Below are 22,722 nucleotides of genomic sequence, written 5' to 3' on the forward strand. Positions count from 1 at the left end.
TATTTTATTTTGTTAGTCTGTTTGGTTTTGTTCTCTGTCTCCACCTTTTAGACTGTGAGCCCACTGTTGGGTAGAGACTGTCTCTCGATGTTGCCAACTTGTACTTCCCAAGCGCTTAGTCCAGTGCTCTGCACACAGTAAGCGCTCAATAAATACGATTGATTGATTCCCTTCCCCACAGCACCTGTATATATGTTTGTACATATTTATTACTCTATTTATTTATTTTACTTATCCATAGCTATTCTATTTATTTTATTTTGTTAGTCTGTTTGGTTTTGTTCTCCGTCTCCCCCTTTTAGACTGTGAGCCCACTGCTGGGTAGGGACTGTCTCTCTATGTTGCCAACTTGTACTTCCCAAGCGCTTAGTCCAGTGCTCTGCACACAGTAAGCGCTCAATAAATACGATTGATGATGATGAGGAAAAAGGCCCAAGAAAAGCAGTCGCAGCACACCAGTCCCGCCGTTGCCTTGAAGTATGATGTTTTGGAGCTCCAGAACAGCAGCTCCTCGTTAGTATAGTGGTCAGTATCCCCGCCTGTCACGCGGGAGACCGGGGTTCAATTCCCCGACGGGGAGATTGTGATTATTTTTTTTTCCCTTCGCAACCGTTGGAGAGGCAAAAATTTTCCCGTGATTTACTATTATACTTTATTTATTCTAAGAAGATGTTTTTGCGTTTAAATTACAAAGAAAGTATCCCTTCAGGACGCGAAGCAGAGTTCGTTGGGGGAGGTGTGGGGGAGGTGTGGCGCTGTCCGAACAGTAGGGGGCGGCCATCCCCCCCTCAGCTTACCTCATCTTACCTCCTTCCCTGCCCCACAGCACCTGTATATATATGTATTTATGTTTGTACATATTTATTACTCAATTCATTTATTTATTTATTTTACTTGTCCATATCTATTCTATTTATTTTATTTGGTTAGCATGTTTGGTTTTGTTCTCTGCCTCCCCCTTTTAGACTGTGAGCCCACTGCTGGGTAGAGACTGTCTCTCTATGTTGCCAACTTGTACTTCCCAAGCGCTTAGTCCAGTGCTCTGCACACAGTAAGCGCTCAATAAATACGATTGATGATGATGATGATTACTCTATTTTACTTGTACATATCTATTCTATTTATTTTATTTTGTTAGCATGTTTGGTTTTGTTCTCTGTCTCCCCCTTTTTAGACTGTGAGCCCACTGCTGGGTAGGGACTGTCTCTATATGTTACCAACTTGTACTTCCCAGGCGCTTAGTACAGTGCCCTGCACACAGTAAGCGCTCAATAAATACGATTGATGATGATGATGATGATTACTCTATTTATTTATTTATTTTACTTGTACATATCTATTCTATTTATTTTGTTAACATGTTTGGTTTTGTTCTCTGCCTCCCCCTTTTTAGACTGTGAGCCCACTGCTGGGTAGGGACTGTCTCTATATGTTACCAACTTGTACTTCCCCAGCGCTTAGTACAGTGCTCTGCACACAGTCAGCGCTCAATAAATACGATTGATGATGATGATGATAATGATTACTCTATTTATTTATTTTACTTGTACATATCTATTCTATTTATTTTATTTTGTTAGCATGTTTGCTTTTGTTCTCTGCCTCCCCCTTTTCAGACTGTGAGCCCACTGCTGGGTAGGGACTGTCTCTATATGTTACCAACTTGTACTTCCCAAGCGCTTAGTACAGTGCTCTGCACACAGTCATTGCTCAATAAATACGATTGATGATGATGATTACTCTATTTATTTATTTATTTTACTTGTACATATCTATTCTATTTATTTTATTTGGTTAGCATGTTTGGTTTTGTTCTCTGTCTCCCCCTTTAAGACTGTGAGCCCACTGTTGGGTAGGGACTGTCTCTCTATGTTGCCGACTTGGATTTCCCAAGCGCTTAGTACAGTGCTCTGCACACAGTCAGCGCTCAATAAATACGATTGATTGATTGATTGGTGGAGAAAGGCCGCGGGGGCCCGGAGCGACAGTCTCCCCTCCGGCCGCGAGGGGGCGCGCGCCCGCGGAGGGGGCCGGGCGGGGGAAAGAGTAATAAAATAATAATAATAATAATAATAATAATAATAATAATAATAATGTTACAAAGGTTACCTTTTAGAGAAGCAGCGGGGCTCAGTGGAAAAGAGCCCGGGCTTTGGAGTCAGAGGTCATGGGTTCCAATCCCAGCTCCTCCAATTATCAGCTGTGTGACTTTGGGCAAGTCACTTCACTTCTCTGTGCCTCAATTACCACATCTGTAAAATGGGGATTAAGACTGTGAGCCCCCCGTGGGATGACCTGATCACCTTGTGACCTCCCCAGCGCTTAGAACAGTGCTTTGCACATAGCAAGCGCTTAATAAATGCCATCATCATCAACTTCCCCAGCGCTGAAGGTTACAAAGGTTACCTTGTAACATTATTATCATTATTAAGGTTACAAAGGTTACCTTGTAACCTCCCCCAGCGCTCAGAACAGTGCTTGGCACATAGTGAGCGGTTAATAATAAACGGTTATTATTATTATTATAAAGTGATCAGGTTGTACCACGGGGAGCTCACAGTCTTAATCCCCATTTTATTAAGCGCTTACTATGTGCAAAGCACTGTTCTAACCTCCTCAGCGCTTAGAACAGTGCTTTGCACATAGTAAGCGGTTAACAAATGCCATTATTATTATTATTACAAAGTGATCACGTTGTACCACGGGGAGCCCACAGTCTTAATCCCCATTTTATTAAGCGCTTACTATGTGCAAAGCACTGTTCTAACCTCCTCAGCGCTTAGAACAGTGCTTTGCACATAGTAAGCGCTTAACAAATGCCATTATTATTATTATTATTACAAAGTGATCAGGTTGTACCACCGGGAGCTCACAGTCTTAATCCCCATTTTACAGATGAGGTAACCGAGGCCCAGAGAAGTTAAGGGCCTTGCCCAAAGTCACACAGATGGCAATTGGCGGAGGCAGGATTTGAACCCATGACCTCTGCCTCCAAAGCACGGGCTCTTTCCACTGAGCCACGAAAAGGGCAAGAGGGGTGAGCAAGGACAGAAGAAGAAGGTGGAAGACGCTTAGACTGGTCCAACCCGATTAGCTTTTATTCATTCATTCAATCGTATTTATTGAGTGGTTTCTGTGTACAGAGCACTGTACTAAGCGCTTATTAACCCCAGCCTTTAGAACAATACATAGTACAGGCATAGTAATAATAATAATAATCGATCCGAGAAAGGGGCTCCCTCAGCGTGGCTTAGTGGCAAGAGCCTGGGTTTGGGAGTCAGAGGTCATGAGTTCTAATCCTGTCTCCTCAGCTGAGGGACTTTGGGCGAGTCACTTCACTTCTCTGGGCCTCAGTTGCCTCATCTGTAAAATGGGGATTAAAACTGTAAGCCCCATGAGGGACAACCTGATTATCTTGTGTCTGCCCCAGCGCTTAGAACAGTGCTTGGCACATAGTAAGCGCTTAACAAATGCCATCATCATCACTGCCGTTCGCTGTGCCTCAGTTACCTCATCTGTAAAATGGAGATTAAGACTGTGAGCCCCATGAGGGACAACCTGATCACCTTGTGTCTGCCCCAGGGCTTAGAACAGTGCTTGGCACGTAGTAGGCAATTAAATTCCCTCATCATCATTCTCTGTGCCTCAGTTACCTCATCTGTAAAATGGAGATTAAGACTGTGAGCCTGTTGTTGGTAGGGACCGTCTCTAGATGTTGCCAACTTGTACTTCCCAAGCGCTTAGTACAGTGCTCTGCACATAGTAAGCACTCAATAAATACGATTGAATGAATGAGTGACAACCTGATTACCTTGAATCCTCCCCAGCGCTTAGAACAGTGTTTCGCACATAGTAAGCACTTAAATGCCATCACCATTCTCTGGGCCTCAGTTACCTCATCTGTAAAATTGGGATTAATAATAATAATAATAATAATAATAATAATAATAATAATAGCAACAATGGCATTTATTAAGTTCTTACTATGTACAAAGCACTGTTCTAAGCCCTGGGGGGGCGGGGAGGTAATCAGATTGTCCCATGGGGGGCTCACAGGCTTCATCCCCCTTTTACAGATGAGATAGCTGAGGTTACACAGGCTTCATCACCATTTTACAGCTGAGGTAACTGAGGCCCGGAGAAGTGAAGTGACTTGCCCAAAGTCACACAGCTAATTGGCAGAGCTGGGATTTGAACCCATGACCTCTGACTCCAAAGCCCAATAAAGACTGTGACCCCCATGAGGGGCAACCTGATTACGTTGTCTCCAGCCCAGTGCTTAGAACAGTGCTTGGCACGTAGTAAGCGCTTAACAAATACCATCATTATTATTATTATTCAAGCGGGGAAGTTGGAAGTGGGTGAGGACAATGGGGGAAGGCCCCTCTTTAGGCCCCTGTTAGGCCTGGTCGGATGGACTGTGAGCCCGTTGTTGAGTAGGAACCGACCCTATATCCCGAGCGTTTAGTACAGTGCTCTGCACACAATAAGCGCTCAATAAATACGATTGAATGAATATAGCTTTAATTCTATAAATAAATGCGACTGAATGAATGGCGGGAAGGCCCGTCCCCGAGCTGTCCCTGTCCACATGTTTTGTTGTCTCTCCCCCTTCATTCATTCATTCAATCGTATTTATTCAGAGCTTACTGTGTGCAGAGCACTGTACTAAGCGCTTGGGAAGTACAAGTTGGCAACATATAGAGACGGTCCCTACCCAACAGTGGGCTCACAGTCTAAAAGGGGGAGACAGAGAACAAAACCAAACATACTAACAAAATAAAATAAATAGAATAGATATGTACAAGTAAAATAAATAGAGTAATAAAATGTACAAACATATATACATATATACAGGTGCTGTGGGGAAGGGAATCAATCAATATCAATCGTATTTATTGAGCGCTTACTGTGTGCAGAGCACTGTACTAAGCGCTTGGGAAGTACAAGCTGGCAACGTATACAGTCCCTACCCAACAGTGGGCTCACAGTCTAAAAGGGGGAGACAGAGAACAAAACCAAACATACTAACAAAATAAAATAAATAGAATAGATATGGACAAGTAAAATAAATAGAGTAATAAATATGTACAAACATATATACATATAAACAGGTGCCGTGGGGAAGGGAAAGAGGTAAGACGGGGGGATGGAGAGGGGGACGAGGGGGAGAGGAAGGAAGGGGCTCAGTTTGGGAAGGCCTCCTGTTGTTGGGTAGGGACCGTCTCCATAGGTTGCCGACTTGTACTTCCCAAGCGCTTAGTACAGTGCTCTGCACACAGTAAGCGCTCAATAAATATGATCCCCCTCTCCATCCCCCCCATCTTACCTCCTTCCCTTCCCCACAGCACCTATATATATGTTTGTACATATGTATTACTCTATTTATTTATTTATTCATTTATTTGTACGTATCTATTCTATTTATTTTATTTTGTTAGTATGTTTGGTTTTGTTTTCTGTCTCCCCTTTCTAGACTGTGAGCCCACTGTTGGGTAGGGACTGTCTCTATATATTGCCAACTTGGACTTCCCAAGCGCTTAGTCCAGTGCTCTGCACACAGGAAACGCTTAATAAATACGATTGATTGATTGATTGAGCTCTCAATAAATACGATTGATTGATTGAGCGCTCAATAAATACGATTGATTGATTGAGCGCTCAATAAATACGATTGATTGATTGATTAAGCGCTTACTGTGTGCAGAGCACTGTACTAAGCGCTTGGGAAGTACAAATTGGCAACATATAGAGACTGTCCCTACCCAACAGTGGGCTCGCAGTCTAAAAGGGGGAGACAGAGAACAAAAGCAAACATACTAACAAAATAAAATAAATAGAATAGATATGTACAAGTAAAATAAATAAATAGAGTAATAAATATGTACAAACATATATACATATATACAGGTGCTGTGGGGAAGGGAAGGAGGTAAGACGGGGGTGGGGGGATGGAGAGGGGGACGAGGGGGAGAGGAAGGAAGGGGCTCACTCTGGGAAGGCCTCCCGCTGTTGGGTAGGGACCGTCTCTATATGTTGCCGACTTGTACTTCCCAAGCGCTTAGTACAGTGTTCTGCACACAGTAAGCACTCAATAAATACGATTGATTGATTGATTGATTCCCCACAGCACCTGTTTATATGTATATATGTTTGTACATATTTATTACTCTATTTATTTTACTTGTACATATCTATTCTGTTTATTTTATTTTGTTAGCATGTTTGGTTGTGTTCTCCGTCTCCCCCTTTTAGACTGTGAGCCCACTGTTGGGTAGGGACCGTCTCTATATGTTGCCAGCTTGGACTTCCCAAGCGCTTAGTCCAGTGCTCTGCACACGGTAAGCGCTCAATAAATACGATTGATTGATTGATTAATTGATTGAGTGCTTACTGTGTGCAGAGCACTGTACTAAGCGCTTGGGAAGTACAAATTGGCAACATACAGGGACCGTCCCTACCCAACAGTGGGCTCACAGTCTAGAAGGGGGAGACAGAAAACCAAACCAAACATACTAACAAAATAAAATAAATAGAATGGATATGTACAAGTAAAATAGAGTAATAAATATGTGCAAACATATATACATATATACAGGTGCTGTGAGGAAGGGAATATGTTTGTACATATTTACTACTCTATTTATTTATTTATTTTACTTGTACATATCTATTCCGTTGATTTTATTTTGTTAGTATATTTGGTTTTGTTCTCCGTCTCCCCCTTTTAGACTGTGAGCCCACTGTTGGGTAGGGACCGTCTCTATATGTTGCCAGCTTGTCCTTCCCAAGCGCTTAGTCCAATGCTCTGCACACAGGAAGCGCTCAATAAATACGATTGATTGATTGAGCGCTTACTGTGTGCAGAACACTGTACTAAGCGCTTGGGAAGTACAAATTGGTAACATATACAGTCCCTACCCAACAGTGGGCCTCGCAGTCTAAAAGGGGGAGACAGAGAACAAAACCAAACATACTAACAAAATAAAATAAATAGAATAGATATGAATAAATAGAGTAATAAATATGTACAAACATATATACAGGTGCTGTGAGGAAGGGAATATGTTTGTACATATTTATTACTCTATTTATTTATTTTGCTTGTACATATCTATTCTCTTTATTTTATTTTGTTATTATGTTTGGTTTTGTTCTCCGTCTCCTCCTTTTAGACTGTGAGCCCCCTGTTGGGTAGGGCCCGTCTCTCTATGTCGCCCACTTGGACTTCCCAAGCGCTTAGTCCAGTGCTCTGCACACAGGAAGCGCTCAATAAATATGATTGATTGATTGAATGAATGAATACGGTTGAATGAATGAATGCCCGCCAGGCGGAGGGAGGAGGAGACGCGGGCGCGCATGCGCGGGCAAAGGCGCGTGCGCGGGCCGAGGCGCGGGAAGGCGGGAGGCCGAGGAGCAGCGTAGGCTGGGCGGGCGGGCGCGGGCGCATGCGCGGCGGTCGTGCAGTACTAAGGTCCGGCGCGCGGCGGAGGCCCAGCAGGACCTCGTGGCGCAACGGTAGCGCGTCTGACTCCAGATCAGAAGGCTGCGTGTTCGAATCACGTCGGGGTCACGGCCTTTTTAAAAGGCCCGGCCCCCCCCCCCACTCCGGCAGTGAGGGGAAATCCTTTTAATTTTAATTTAATTTAATTTAATTTTAATTTTAATTTAATTTAATTTTAATTTTAATTTAATTTTAATTTAATTTTAATTTAACAGCCATCACCCCCCTCTCAATCGTCTTCTAGACTGTGAGCCCACTGTGGGGTAGGGACCGTCTCTCTATGTTGCCAACTTGTACTTCCCAAGCGCTTAGTACAGTGCTCTGCACACAGTAAGCACTCAATAAATACGATTGATGGATTAATTAGTCTCAACCTGAACTTTATTCATTCAATTTTTGAATTCATTCGTCTTTATTGAGCGCTTAGTACAGTGCTCTGCCCACAGTGAGCGCTCAATAGTACGATTGATGGATTAATTAGTCTCAACCTGGACTTTATTCATTCAATTTTTGAATTCATTCGTATTTATTGAGCGCTTAGTACAGTGCTCTGCACACAGTAAGCGCTCAATAGTACGATTGATGGATTAATTAGTCTCAACCTGAACTTTATTCATTCAATTTTTGAATTCGTTCGTATTTATTGAGCGCTTAGTACAGTGCTCTGCACACAGTGAGCGCTCAATAGTACGATTGATGGATTAATTAGTCTCAACCTGAACTTTATTCATTCAATTTTTGAATTCGTTCGTCTTTATTGAGCACTTAGTACAGCGCTCTGCACACAGTGAGCGCTCAATAGTACGATTGATGGGTTAATTAGTCTCAACCTGAACTTTATTCATTCAATTTTTGAATTCATTCGTATTTATTGAGCGCTTAGTACAGTGCTCTGCCCGCAGTGAGCGCTCAATAGTACGATTGATGGATTAATTAGTCTCAACCTGAACTTTATTCATTCAATTTTTGAATTCATTCGTCTTTATTGAGCACTTAGTACAGCGCTCTGCACACAGTGAGCGCTCAATAGTACGATTGATGGATTAATTAGTCTCAACCTGAACTTTATTCATTCAATTTTTGAATTCATTCGTCTTTATTGAGCGCTTAGTACAGCGCTCTGCACACAGTGAGCGCTCAATAGTACGATTGATGGGTTAATTAGTCTCAACCTGAACTTTATTCATTCAATTTTTGAATTCATTCGTATTTATTGAGCGCTTAGTACAGTGCTCTGCACACAGTGATCTCTCAATAGTACGATTGATGGGTTAATTAGTCTCAACCTGAACTTTATTCATTCAATTTTTGAATTCATTCGTCTTTATTGAGCGCTTAGTACAGCGCTCTGCACACAGTGATCTCTCAATAGTACGATTGATGGGTTAATTAGTCTCAACCTGGACTTTATTCATTCAATTTTTGAATTCATTCGTATTTATTGAGCGCTTAGTACAGCGCTCTGCACACAGTGAGCGCTCAATAGTACGATTGATGGATTAATTAGTCTCAACCTGAACTTTATTCATTCAATTTTTGAATTCATTCGTCTTTATTGAGCGCTTAGTACAGCGCTCTGCACACAGTGAGCGCTCAATAGTACGATTGATGGGTTAATTAGTCTCAACCTGAACTTTATTCATTCAATTTTTGAATTCATTCGTCTTTATTGAGCGCTTAGTGCAGCGCTCTGCACACAGTGAGCGCTCAATAGTACGATTGATGGATTAATTAGTCTCAACCTGAACTTTATTCATTCAATTTTTGAATTCATTCGTCTTTATTGAGCGCTTAGTACAGTGCTCTGCCCACAGTGAGCGCTCAATAGCACGATTGATGGATTAATTAGTCTCAACCTGAACTTTATTCATTCAATTTTTGAATTCATTCGTATTTATTGAGCGCTTAGTACAGCGCTCTGCACGCAGTGAGCGCTCAATAGTACGATTGATGGATTAATTAGTCTCAACCTGAACTTTATTCATTCAATTTTTGAATTCATTCGTATTTGTTGAGCGCTTAGTACAGCGCTCTGCACACAGTGAGCGCTCAATAGTACGATTGATGGATTAATTAGTCTCAACCTGAACTTTATTCATTCAATTTTTGAATTCATTCGTATTTGTTGAGCGCTTAGTACAGTGCTCTGCACACAGTGAGCGCTCAATAGTACGATTGATGGATTAATTAGTCTCAACCTGGACTTTATTCATTCAATTTTTGAATTCATTCGTATTTATTGAGCGCTTAGTACAGTGCTCTGCACACAGTGAGCGCTCAATAGTACGATTGATGGATTAATTAGTCTCAACCTGAACTTTAGTCATTCAATTTTTGAATTCATTCGTATTTATTGAGCGCTTAGTACAGTGCTCTGCCCGCAGTGAGCGCTCAATAGTACGATTGATGGATTAATTAGTCTCAACCTGAACTTTATTCATTCAATTTTTGAATTCATTCGTATTTATTGAGCGCTTAGTACAGTGCTCTGCACACAGTGAGCGCTCAATAGCACGATTGATGGATTAATTAGTCTCAACCTGAACTTTATTCATTCAATTTTTGAATTCATTCGTATTTATTGAGCGCTTAGTACAGCGCTCTGCACGCAGTGAGCGCTCAATAGTACGATTGATGGATTAATTAGTCTCAACCTGAACTTTATTCATTCAATTTTTGAATTCATTCGTATTTATTGAGCGCTTAGTACAGTGCTCTGCACACAGTGAGCGCTCAATAGTACGATTGATGGATTAATTAGTCTCAACCTGAACTTTATTCATTCAATTTTTGAATTCGTTCGTATTTATTGAGCGCTTAGTACAGTGCTCTGCACACAGTGAGCGCTCAATAGTACGATTGATGGATTAATTAGTCTCAACCTGAACTTTATTCATTCAATTTTTGAATTCGTTCGTCTTTATTGAGCACTTAGTACAGCGCTCTGCACACAGTGAGCGCTCAATAGTACGATTGATGGGTTAATTAGTCTCAACCTGAACTTTATTCATTCAATTTTTGAATTCATTCGTATTTATTGAGCGCTTAGTACAGTGCTCTGCCCGCAGTGAGCGCTCAATAGTACGATTGATGGATTAATTAGTCTCAACCTGAACTTTATTCATTCAATTTTTGAATTCATTCGTCTTTATTGAGCACTTAGTACAGCGCTCTGCACACAGTGAGCGCTCAATAGTACGATTGATGGATTAATTAGTCTCAACCTGAACTTTATTCATTCAATTTTTGAATTCATTCGTCTTTATTGAGCGCTTAGTACAGCGCTCTGCACACAGTGAGCGCTCAATAGTACGATTGATGGGTTAATTAGTCTCAACCTGAACTTTATTCATTCAATTTTTGAATTCATTCGTATTTATTGAGCGCTTAGTACAGTGCTCTGCACACAGTGATCTCTCAATAGTACGATTGATGGGTTAATTAGTCTCAACCTGAACTTTATTCATTCAATTTTTGAATTCATTCGTCTTTATTGAGCGCTTAGTACAGCGCTCTGCACACAGTGATCTCTCAATAGTACGATTGATGGGTTAATTAGTCTCAACCTGGACTTTATTCATTCAATTTTTGAATTCATTCGTATTTATTGAGCGCTTAGTACAGCGCTCTGCACACAGTGAGCGCTCAATAGTACGATTGATGGATTAATTAGTCTCAACCTGAACTTTATTCATTCAATTTTTGAATTCATTCGTCTTTATTGAGCGCTTAGTACAGCGCTCTGCACACAGTGAGCGCTCAATAGTACGATTGATGGGTTAATTAGTCTCAACCTGAACTTTATTCATTCAATTTTTGAATTCATTCGTCTTTATTGAGCGCTTAGTGCAGCGCTCTGCACACAGTGAGCGCTCAATAGTACGATTGATGGATTAATTAGTCTCAACCTGAACTTTATTCATTCAATTTTTGAATTCATTCGTCTTTATTGAGCGCTTAGTACAGTGCTCTGCCCACAGTGAGCGCTCAATAGCACGATTGATGGATTAATTAGTCTCAACCTGAACTTTATTCATTCAATTTTTGAATTCATTCGTATTTATTGAGCGCTTAGTACAGCGCTCTGCACGCAGTGAGCGCTCAATAGTACGATTGATGGATTAATTAGTCTCAACCTGAACTTTATTCATTCAATTTTTGAATTCATTCGTATTTGTTGAGCGCTTAGTACAGCGCTCTGCACACAGTGAGCGCTCAATAGTACGATTGATGGATTAATTAGTCTCAACCTGAACTTTATTCATTCAATTTTTGAATTCATTCGTATTTGTTGAGCGCTTAGTACAGTGCTCTGCACACAGTGAGCGCTCAATAGTACGATTGATGGATTAATTAGTCTCAACCTGGACTTTATTCATTCAATTTTTGAATTCATTCGTATTTATTGAGCGCTTAGTACAGTGCTCTGCACACAGTGAGCGCTCAATAGTACGATTGATGGATTAATTAGTCTCAACCTGAACTTTAGTCATTCAATTTTTGAATTCATTCGTATTTATTGAGCGCTTAGTACAGTGCTCTGCCCGCAGTGAGCGCTCAATAGTACGATTGATGGATTAATTAGTCTCAACCTGAACTTTATTCATTCAATTTTTGAATTCATTCGTATTTATTGAGCGCTTAGTACAGTGCTCTGCACACAGTGAGCGCTCAATAGCACGATTGATGGATTAATTAGTCTCAACCTGAACTTTATTCATTCAATTTTTGAATTCATTCGTATTTATTGAGCGCTTAGTACAGCGCTCTGCACGCAGTGAGCGCTCAATAGTACGATTGATGGATTAATTAGTCTCAACCTGAACTTTATTCATTCAATTTTTGAATTCATTCGTATTTATTGAGCGCTTAGTACAGTGCTCTGCACACAGTGAGCGCTCAATAGTACGATTGATGGATTAATTAGTCTCAACCTGAACTTTATTCATTCAATTTTTGAATTCGTTCGTATTTATTGAGCGCTTAGTACAGTGCTCTGCACACAGTGAGCGCTCAATAGTACGATTGATGGATTAATTAGTCTCAACCTGAACTTTATTCATTCAATTTTTGAATTCATTCGTATTTATTGAGCGCTTAGTACAGTGCTCTGCACACAGTGAGCGCTCAATAGTACGATTGATGGATTAATTAGTCTCAACCTGAACTTCATTCAATTTTTGAATTCATTCGTATTTATTGAGCGCTTAGTACAGTGCTCTGCACACAGTGAGCTCTCAATAGTACGATTGATGGATTAAGTAGTCTCAACCTGAACTTTATTCATTCAATTTTTGAATTCATTCGTATTTATTGAGCTCTTAGTACAGCGCTCTGCACGCAGTGAGCGCTCAATAGTACGATTGATGGATTAATTAGTCTCAACCTGGACTTTATTCATTCAATTTTTGAATTCATTCGTCTTTATTGAGCGCTTAGTACAGCGCTCTGCACACAGTGAGCGCACAATAGTACGATTGATGGATTAATTAGTCTCAACCTGAACTTTATTCATTCAATTTTTGAATTCATTCGTATTTATTGAGCGCTTAGTACAGTGCTCTGCCCACAGTGAGCGCTCAATAGTACGATTGATGGATTAATTAGTCTCAACCTGAACTTTATTCATTCAATTTTTGAATTCATTCGTATTTATTGAGCGCTTAGTACAGTGCTCTGCACACAGTGAGCGCTCAATAGTACGATTGATGGATTAATTAGTCTCAACCTGAACTTTATTCATTCAATTTTTGAATTCATTCGTATTTATTGAGCGCTTAGTACAGCGCTCTGCACGCAGTGAGCGCTCGATAGTACGATTGATGGATTAATTAGTCTCAACCTGAACTTTATTCATTCAATTTTTGAATTCGTTCGTATTTATTGAGCGCTTAGTACAGTGCTCTGCACACAGTGAGCGCTCAATAGTACGATTGATGGATTAATTAGTCTCAACCTGAACTTTATTCATTCAATTTTTGAATTCATTCGTCTTTATTGAGCGCTTAGTACAGCGCTCTGCACACAGTGAGCGCTCAATAGTACGATTGATGGATTAATTAGTCTCAACCTGGACTTTATTCATTCAATTTTTGAATTCATTCGTATTTATTGAGCGCTTAGTACAGTGCTCTGCCCACAGTGAGCGCTCAATAGTACGATTGATGGATTAATTAGTCTCAACCTGAACTTTATTCATTCAATTTTTGAATTCATTCGTATTTATTGAGCGCTTAGTACAGCGCTCTGCACACAGTGAGCGCTCAATAAATACGATTGATGGATTAATTAGTCTCAACCTGAACTTTATTCATTCAATTTTTGAATTCATTCATCTTTATTGAGCGCTTAGTACAGCGCTCTGCCCACAGTGAGCGCTCAATAGTACGATTGATGGATTAATTAGTCTCAACCTGGACTTTATTCATTCAATTTTTGAATTCATTCGTCTTTATTGAGCGCTTAGTACAGCGCTCTGCACACAGTGAGCGCTCAATAGTACGATTGATGGGTTAATTAGTCTCAACCTGGACTTTATTCATTCAATTTTTGAATTCATTCGTATTTATTGAGCGCTTAGTACAGTGCTCTGCCCGCAGTGAGCGCTCAATAGTACGATTGATGGATTAATTAGTCTCAACCTGAACTTTATTCATTCAATTTTTGAATTCATTCGTCTTTATTGAGCGCTTAGTACAGTGCTCTGCACACAGTGAGCGCTCAATAGTACGATTGATGGATTAATTAGTCTCAACCTGAACTTTAGTCATTCAATTTTTGAATTCATTCGTATTTATTGAGCGCTTAGTACAGTGCTCTGCACACAGTGAGTGCTCAATAGTACGATTGATGGATTAATTAGTCTCAACCTGAACTTTATTCATTCAATTTTTGAATTCGTTCGTATTTATTGAGCGCTTAGTACAGTGCTCTGCACACAGTGAGCGCTCAATAGTACGATTGATAGATTAATTAGTCTCAACCTGAACTTTATTCATTCAATTTTTGAATTCATTCGTCTTTATTGAGCGCTTAGTACAGTGCTCTACACACAGTGAGCGCTCAATAGTACGATTGATGGGTTAATTAGTCTCAACCTGAACTTTATTCATTCAATTTTTGAATTCATTCGTATTTATTGAGCGCTTAGTACAGTGCTCTGCACACAGTGAGCGCTCAATAGTATGATTGATGGATTAATTAGTCTCAACCTGAACTTTATTCATTCAATTTTTGAATTCATTCGTCTTTATTGAGCGCTTAGTGCAGCGCTCTGCACACAGTGAGCGCTCAATAGTACGATTGATGGATTAATTAGTCTCAACCTGAACTTTATTCATTCAATTTTTGAATTCATTCGTCTTTATTGAGCGCTTAGTACAGCGCTCTGCACACAGTGAGCGCTCAATAGTACGATTGATGGATTAATTAGTCTCAACCTGAACTTTATTCATTCAATTTTTGAATTCGTTCGTATTTATTGAGCGCTTAGTACAGTGCTCTGCACGCAGTGAGCGCTCAATAGTACGATTGATGGATTAATTAGTCTCAACCTGAACTTTATTCATTCAATTTTTGAATTCATTCGTCTTTATTGAGCGCTTAGTGCAGCGCTCTGCACACAGTGAGCGCTCAATAGTACGATTGATGGATTAATTAGTCTCAACCTGGACTTTTATTCATTCAATTTTTGAATTCATTCGTATTTATTGAGCGCTTAGTACAGTGCTCTGCACACAGTAAGCGCTCAATAGTATGATTGATGGATTAATTAGTCTCAACCTGAACTTTATTCATTCAATTTTTGAATTCATTCGTCTTTATTGAGCGCTTAGTGCAGCGCTCTGCACACAGTGAGCGCTCAATAGTACGATTGATGGATTAATTAGTCTCAACCTGAACTTTATTCATTCAATTTTTGAATTCATTCGTCTTTATTGAGCGCTTAGTACAGCGCTCTGCACACAGTGAGCGCTCAATAGTACGATTGATGGGTTAATTAGTCTCAACCTGAACTTTATTCATTCAATTTTTGAATTCGTTCGTCTTTATTGAGCGCTTAGTACAGTGCTCTGCACACAGTGAGCGCTCAATAGTACGATTGATGGATTAATTAGTCTCAACCTGAACTTTATTCATTCAATTTTTGAATTCATTCGTATTTATTGAGCGCTTAGTACAGTGCTCTGCACACAGTGAGCGCTCAATAGTACGATTGATGGATTAATTAGTCTCAACCTGAACTTTATTCATTCAATTTTTGAATTCATTCGTCTTTATTGAGCGCTTAGTACAGCGCTCTGCACACAGTGAGCGCTCAATAGTACGATTGATGGATTAATTAGTCTCAACCTGGACTTTATTCATTCAATTTTTGAATTCATTCGTCTTTATTGAGCGCTTAGTACAGCGCTCTGCACACAGTGAGCGCTCAATAGTACGATTGATGGATTAATTAGTCTCAACCTGAACTTTATTCATTCAATTTTTGAATTCATTCGTCTTTATTGAGCGCTTAGTACAGCGCTCTGCACGCAGTGAGCGCTCAATAGTACGATTGATGGGTTAATTAGTCTCAACCTGAACTTTATTCATTCAATTTTTGAATTCATTCGTATTTATTGAGCGCTTAGTACAGTGCTCTGCACACAGTGAGCGCTCAATAGTACGATTGATGGGTTAATTAGTCTCAACCTGAACTTTATTCATTCAATTTTTGAATTCATTCGTCTTTATTGAGCGCTTAGTACAGTGCTCTGCACGCAGTGAGCGCTCAATAGTACGATTGATGGGTTAATTAGTCTCAACCTGGACTTTATTCATTCAATTTTTGAATTCATTCGTCTTTATTGAGCGCTTAGTACAGCGCTCTGCACACAGTGAGCGCTCAATAGTACGATTGATGGATTAATTAGTCTCAACCTGAACTTTATTCATTCAATTTTTGAATTCGTTCGTATTTATTGAGCGCTTAGTACAGTGCTCTGCACACAGTGAGCGCTCAATAGTACGATTGATAGATTAATTAGTCTCAACCTGAACTTTATTCATTCAATTTTTGAATTCATTCGTCTTTATTGAGCACTTAGTACAGCGCTCTGCACACAGTGAGCGCTCAATAGTACGATTGATGGGTTAATTAGTCTCAACCTGAACTTTATTCATTCAATTTTTGAATTCATTCGTATTTATTGAGCGCTTAGTACAGCGCTCTGCACACAGTGAGCGCTCAATAGTACGATTGATGGATTAATTAGTCTCAACCTGGACTTTATTCATTCAATTTTTGAATTCATTCGTATTTATTGAGCGCTTAGTACAGTGCTCTGCCCGCAGTGAGCGCTCAATAGTACGATTGATGGATTAATTAGTCTCAACCTGGACTTTATTCATTCAATTTTTGAATTCATTCGTCTTTATTGAGCGCTTAGTACAGCGCTCTGCACACAGTGAGCGCTCAATAGTACGATTGATGGGTTAATTAGTCTCAACCTGAACTTTATTCATTCAATTTTTGAATTCATTCGTATTTATTGAGCGCTTAGTACAGCGCTCTGCACACAGTGAGCGCTCAATAGTACGATTGATGGATAAATTAGTCTCAACCTGGACTTTATTCATTCAATTTTTGAATTCATTCGTATTTATTGAGCGCTTAGTACAGTGCTCTGCACGCAGTGAGCGCTCAATAGTACGATTGATGGATTAATTAGTCTCAACCTGAACTTTATTCATTCAATTTTTGAATTCGTTCGTATTTATTGAGCGCTTAGTACAGTGCTCTGCACACAGTGAGCGCTCAATAGTACGATTGATAGATTAATTAGTCTCAACCTGAACTTTATTCATTCAATTTTTGAATTCATTCGTCTTTATTGAGCGCTTAGTACAGTGCTCTACACACAGTGAGCGCTCAATAGTACGATTGATGGGTTAATTAGTCTCAACCTGAACTTTATTCATTCAATTTTTGAATTCATTCGTATTTATTGAGCGCTTAGTACAGTGCTCTGCACACAGTGAGCGCTCAATAGTATGATTGATGGATTAATTAGTCTCAACCTGAACTTTATTCATTCAATTTTTGAATTCATTCGTCTTTATTGAGCGCTTAGTGCAGCGCTCTGCACACAGTGAGCGCTCAATAGTACGATTGATGGATTAATTAGTCTCAACCTGAACTTTATTCATTCAATTTTTGAATTCATTCGTCTTTATTGAGCGCTTAGTACAGCGCTCTGCACACAGTGAGCGCTCAATAGTACGATTGATGGATTAATTAGTCTCAACCTGAACTTTATTCATTCAATTTTTGAATTCGTTCGTATTTATTGAGCGCTTAGTACAGTGCTCTGCACGCAGTGAGCGCTCAATAGTACGATTGATGGATTAATTAGTCTCAACCTGAACTTTATTCATTCAATTTTTGAATTCATTCGTCTTTATTGAGCGCTTAGTGCAGCGCTCTGCACACAGTGAGCGCTCAATAGTACGATTGATGGATTAATTAGTCTCAACCTGGACTTTTATTCATTCAATTTTTGAATTCATTCGTATTTATTGAGCGCTTAGTACAGTGCTCTGCACACAGTAAGCGCTCAATAGTATGATTGATGGATTAATTAGTCTCAACCTGAACTTTATTCATTCAATTTTTGAATTCATTCGTCTTTATTGAGCGCTTAGTGCAGCGCTCTGCACACAGTGAGCGCTCAATAGTACGATTGATGGATTAATTAGTCTCAACCTGAACTTTATTCATTCAATTTTTGAATTCATTCGTCTTTATTGAGCGCTTAGTACAGCGCTCTGCACACAGTGAGCGCTCAATAGTACGATTGATGGGTTAATTAGTCTCAACCTGAACTTTATTCATTCAATTTTTGAATTCGTTCGTCTTTATTGAGCGCTTAGTACAGTGCTCTGCACACAGTGAGCGCTCAATAGTACGATTGATGGATTAATTAGTCTCAACCTGAACTTTATTCATTCAATTTTTGAATTCATTCGTATTTATTGAGCGCTTAGTACAGTGCTCTGCACACAGTGAGCGCTCAATAGTACGATTGATGGGTTAATTAGTCTCAACCTGAACTTTATTCATTCAATTTTTGAATTCATTCGTCTTTATTGAGCGCTTAGTACAGCGCTCTGCACACAGTGAGCGCTCAATAGTACGATTGATGGATTAATTAGTCTCAACCTGGACTTTATTCATTCAATTTTTGAATTCATTCGTCTTTATTGAGCGCTTAGTACAGCGCTCTGCACACAGTGAGCGCTCAATAGTACGATTGATGGATTAATTAGTCTCAACCTGAACTTTATTCATTCAATTTTTGAATTCATTCGTCTTTATTGAGCGCTTAGTACAGCGCTCTGCACGCAGTGAGCGCTCAATAGTACGATTGATGGGTTAATTAGTCTCAACCTGAACTTTATTCATTCAATTTTTGAATTCATTCGTATTTATTGAGCGCTTAGTACAGTGCTCTGCACACAGTGAGCGCTCAATAGTACGATTGATGGGTTAATTAGTCTCAACCTGAACTTTATTCATTCAATTTTTGAATTCATTCGTCTTTATTGAGCGCTTAGTACAGTGCTCTGCACGCAGTGAGCGCTCAATAGTACGATTGATGGGTTAATTAGTCTCAACCTGGACTTTATTCATTCAATTTTTGAATTCATTCGTCTTTATTGAGCGCTTAGTACAGCGCTCTGCACACAGTGAGCGCTCAATAGTACGATTGATGGATTAATTAGTCTCAACCTGAACTTTATTCATTCAATTTTTGAATTCGTTCGTATTTATTGAGCGCTTAGTACAGTGCTCTGCACACAGTGAGCGCTCAATAGTACGATTGATAGATTAATTAGTCTCAACCTGAACTTTATTCATTCAATTTTTGAATTCATTCGTCTTTATTGAGCGCTTAGTACAGCGCTCTGCACACAGTGAGCGCTCAATAGTACGATTGATGGGTTAATTAGTCTCAACCTGAACTTTATTCATTCAATTTTTGAATTCATTCGTATTTATTGAGCGCTTAGTACAGCGCTGTGCACACAGTGAGCGCTCAATAGTACGATTGATGGATTAATTAGTCTCAACCTGGACTTTATTCATTCAATTTTTGAATTCATTCGTATTTATTGAGCGCTTAGTACAGTGCTCTGCCCGCAGTGAGCGCTCAATAGTACGATTGATGGATTAATTAGTCTCAACCTGGACTTTATTCATTCAATTTTTGAATTCATTCGTCTTTATTGAGCGCTTAGTGCAGCGCTCTGCACACAGTGAGCGCTCAATAGTACGATTGATGGATTAATTAGTCTCAACCTGAACTTTATTCATTCAATTTTTGAATTCATTCGTCTTTATTGAGCGCTTAGTACAGCGCTCTGCACACAGTGAGCGCTCAATAGTACGATTGATGGGTTAATTAGTCTCAACCTGGACTTTATTCATTCAATTTTTGAATTCATTCGTATTTATTGAGCGCTTAGTACAGTGCTCTGCACGCAGTGAGCGCTCAATAGTACGATTGATGGATTAATTAGTCTCAACCTGAACTTTATTCATTCAATTTTTGAATTCGTTCGTATTTATTGAGCGCTTAGTACAGTGCTCTGCACACAGTGAGCGCTCAATAGTACGATTGATAGATTAATTAGTCTCAACCTGAACTTTATTCATTCAATTTTTGAATTCATTCGTCTTTATTGAGCGCTTAGTACAGTGCTCTGCACACAGTGAGCGCTCAATAGTACGATTGATGGGTTAATTAGTCTCAACCTGAACTTTATTCATTCAATTTTTGAATTCATTCGTATTTATTGAGCGCTTAGTACAGTGCTCTGCACACAGTGAGCGCTCAATAGTACGATTGATGGATTAATTAGTCTCAACCTGAACTTTATTCATTCAATTTTTGAATTCATTCGTATTTATTGAGCGCTTAGTACAGTGCTCTGCACGCAGTGAGCGCTCAATAGTACGATTGATGGATTAATTAGTCTCAACCTGAACTTTATTCATTCAATTTTTGAATTCATTCGTATTTATTGAGCGCTTAGTACAGTGCTCTGCACACAGTGAGCGCTCAATAGTACAATTGATGGGTTAATTAGTCTCAACCTGAACTTTATTCATTCAATTTTTGAATTCATTCGTATTTATTGAGCGCTTAGTACAGCGCTCTGCACGCAGTGAGCGCTCAATAGTACGATTGATGGGTTAATTAGTCTCAACCTGAACTTTATTCATTCAATTTTTGAATTCATTCGTATTTATTGAGCGCTTAGTACAGTGCTCTGCACACAGTGAGCGCTCAATAGTACGATTGATGGATTAATTAGTCTCAACCTGAACTTTATTCATTCAATTTTTGAATTCATTCGTATTTATTGAGCGCTTAGTACAGCGCTCTGCACGCAGTGAGCACTCAATAGTACGATTGATGGATTAATTAGTCTCAACCTGAACTTTATTCATTCAATTTTTGAATTCATTCGTATTTATTGAGCGCTTAGTACAGTGCTCTGCACGCAGTGAGCGCTCAATAGTACGATTGATGGATTAATTAGTCTCAACCTGAACTTTATTCATTCAATTTTTGAATTCATTCGTATTTATTGAGCGCTTAGTACAGTGCTCTGCCCGCAGTGAGCGCTCAATAGTACGATTGATGGATTAATTAGTCTCAACCTGAACTTTATTCATTCAATTTTTGAATTCATTCGTATTTATTGAGCGCTTAGTACAGTGCTCTGCACATAGTAAGCGCTCAATAAATACGATTGATGATGACAGGTGAGTTTTTCAGGTTGAGAATAAGTAAGGTTACCGTGCTCTGCACACAGTAAGCGCTCAATAAGTACGATTGATTGATTGATTAATTGGTCTCAACCTGAACTTCATTCATTCAATCGTATTGATTGAGCGCTTACTGTGTGCACAGCACGGTAACCTTAATTATTCTCAACCTGAAAAACTCACCTGTCATCATCATCAATCGTATTTATTGAGCGCTTACTATGTGCAGAGCACTGTACTAAGCGCTTGGGAAGTACAATTTGGCAACATAATCCCTACCCAACAGTGGGCTCACAGTCTATAAGACACACACACACACACACACACACACACACACTCTCTCTCAATTGTATGCAGAGCATTGTAATAATACTAATGATTAGATAATATTATATAATAGTGATAATGATTAGATAATAATGATGAGAGAAGCAGCATGGCTCAGTGGAAAGAGCCCGGGCTTTGGAGTCAGAGGTCAGAGGTTCAAATCCCAACTCTGCCACTTGTCAGCTGTGTGACCTTGGGCAAGTCACTTCACTTCTCTGTGCCTCAGTCACCTCGTCTGTAAAATGGGGATTGACTGTGAGCCCCCCCCCCCTCGTGGGACAACCTGATCACCTTGTAACTGCCTCAGCGCTTAGAACAGTGCTTTGCACGTAGTAAGCGCTTAATAAATGCCATCAATCAATCAATCGTATTTATTGAGCGCTTACTATGTGCAGAGCACTGGACTAAGCGCTTGGGAAGTACAACTTGGCAACATAGAGAGACAGTCCCTACCCAACAGTGGGCTTACAGTCTAAAAGGGGGGAGACAGAGAACAAAACCAAACATACTAACAAAATAAAATAAATAGAATAGATATGTATAAATAAATAAGTAAATAGAGTAAAAAATATGTACAAACATATATACAGGTCGACTGTGAGCCCGCTGTGGGGTAGGGACCGTCTCTCTATGTTGCCAACTTGTACTTCCCAAGCGCTTAGTCCAGTGCTCTGCACACAGTAAGCGCTCAATAAATACGATTGAATGGATGAAGTTCAGGTTGAGACTAATTAATCAATCAATCGTATTATTGAGCGCTTAGTCCGGTGCTCTGCACATAGTAAGCGCTCAATAAATACGATTGATGATGATGATGATGACGGGTGAGTTTTTTAGGTTGAGAATAATTAAGGTTACCGTGCTCTGCACACAGTAAGCGCTCAATAATGCGATTGATTGATTAATTAGTCTCAACCTGAACTTCATTCAGTCAATCGTATTTATTGAGCGCTTAGTACAGTGCTTAGTACGGTGCTCTGCACATAGTAAGCGCTCAATAAATACGATTGATGCTGATGACAGGTGAGTTTTTCAGGTTGAGAATAAGTAAGGTTACCGTGCTCTGCACACA

General features: G+C 39.7%; 2 non-coding genes across 2 annotated transcripts; both read left to right on the forward strand.

The window, feature by feature from the left end:
• The first annotated feature begins 508 nt into the window (after positions 1-508).
• TRNAD-GUC lies at positions 509-580 on the forward strand. Its single transcript has one exon. It is a non-coding gene; the product is annotated as a tRNA-Asp (tRNA).
• A 6,921-nt stretch (positions 581-7,501) lies between these two features.
• Positions 7,502-7,573, forward strand: TRNAW-CCA. The gene has a single exon. It is a non-coding gene; the product is annotated as a tRNA-Trp (tRNA).
• The last annotated feature ends 15,149 nt before the right edge of the window (positions 7,574-22,722 follow it).

This window comes from Tachyglossus aculeatus, chromosome 14 (assembly GCF_015852505.1).
Source record: "Tachyglossus aculeatus isolate mTacAcu1 chromosome 14, mTacAcu1.pri, whole genome shotgun sequence".
Lineage (NCBI taxonomy): Eukaryota > Metazoa > Chordata > Mammalia > Monotremata > Tachyglossidae > Tachyglossus > Tachyglossus aculeatus.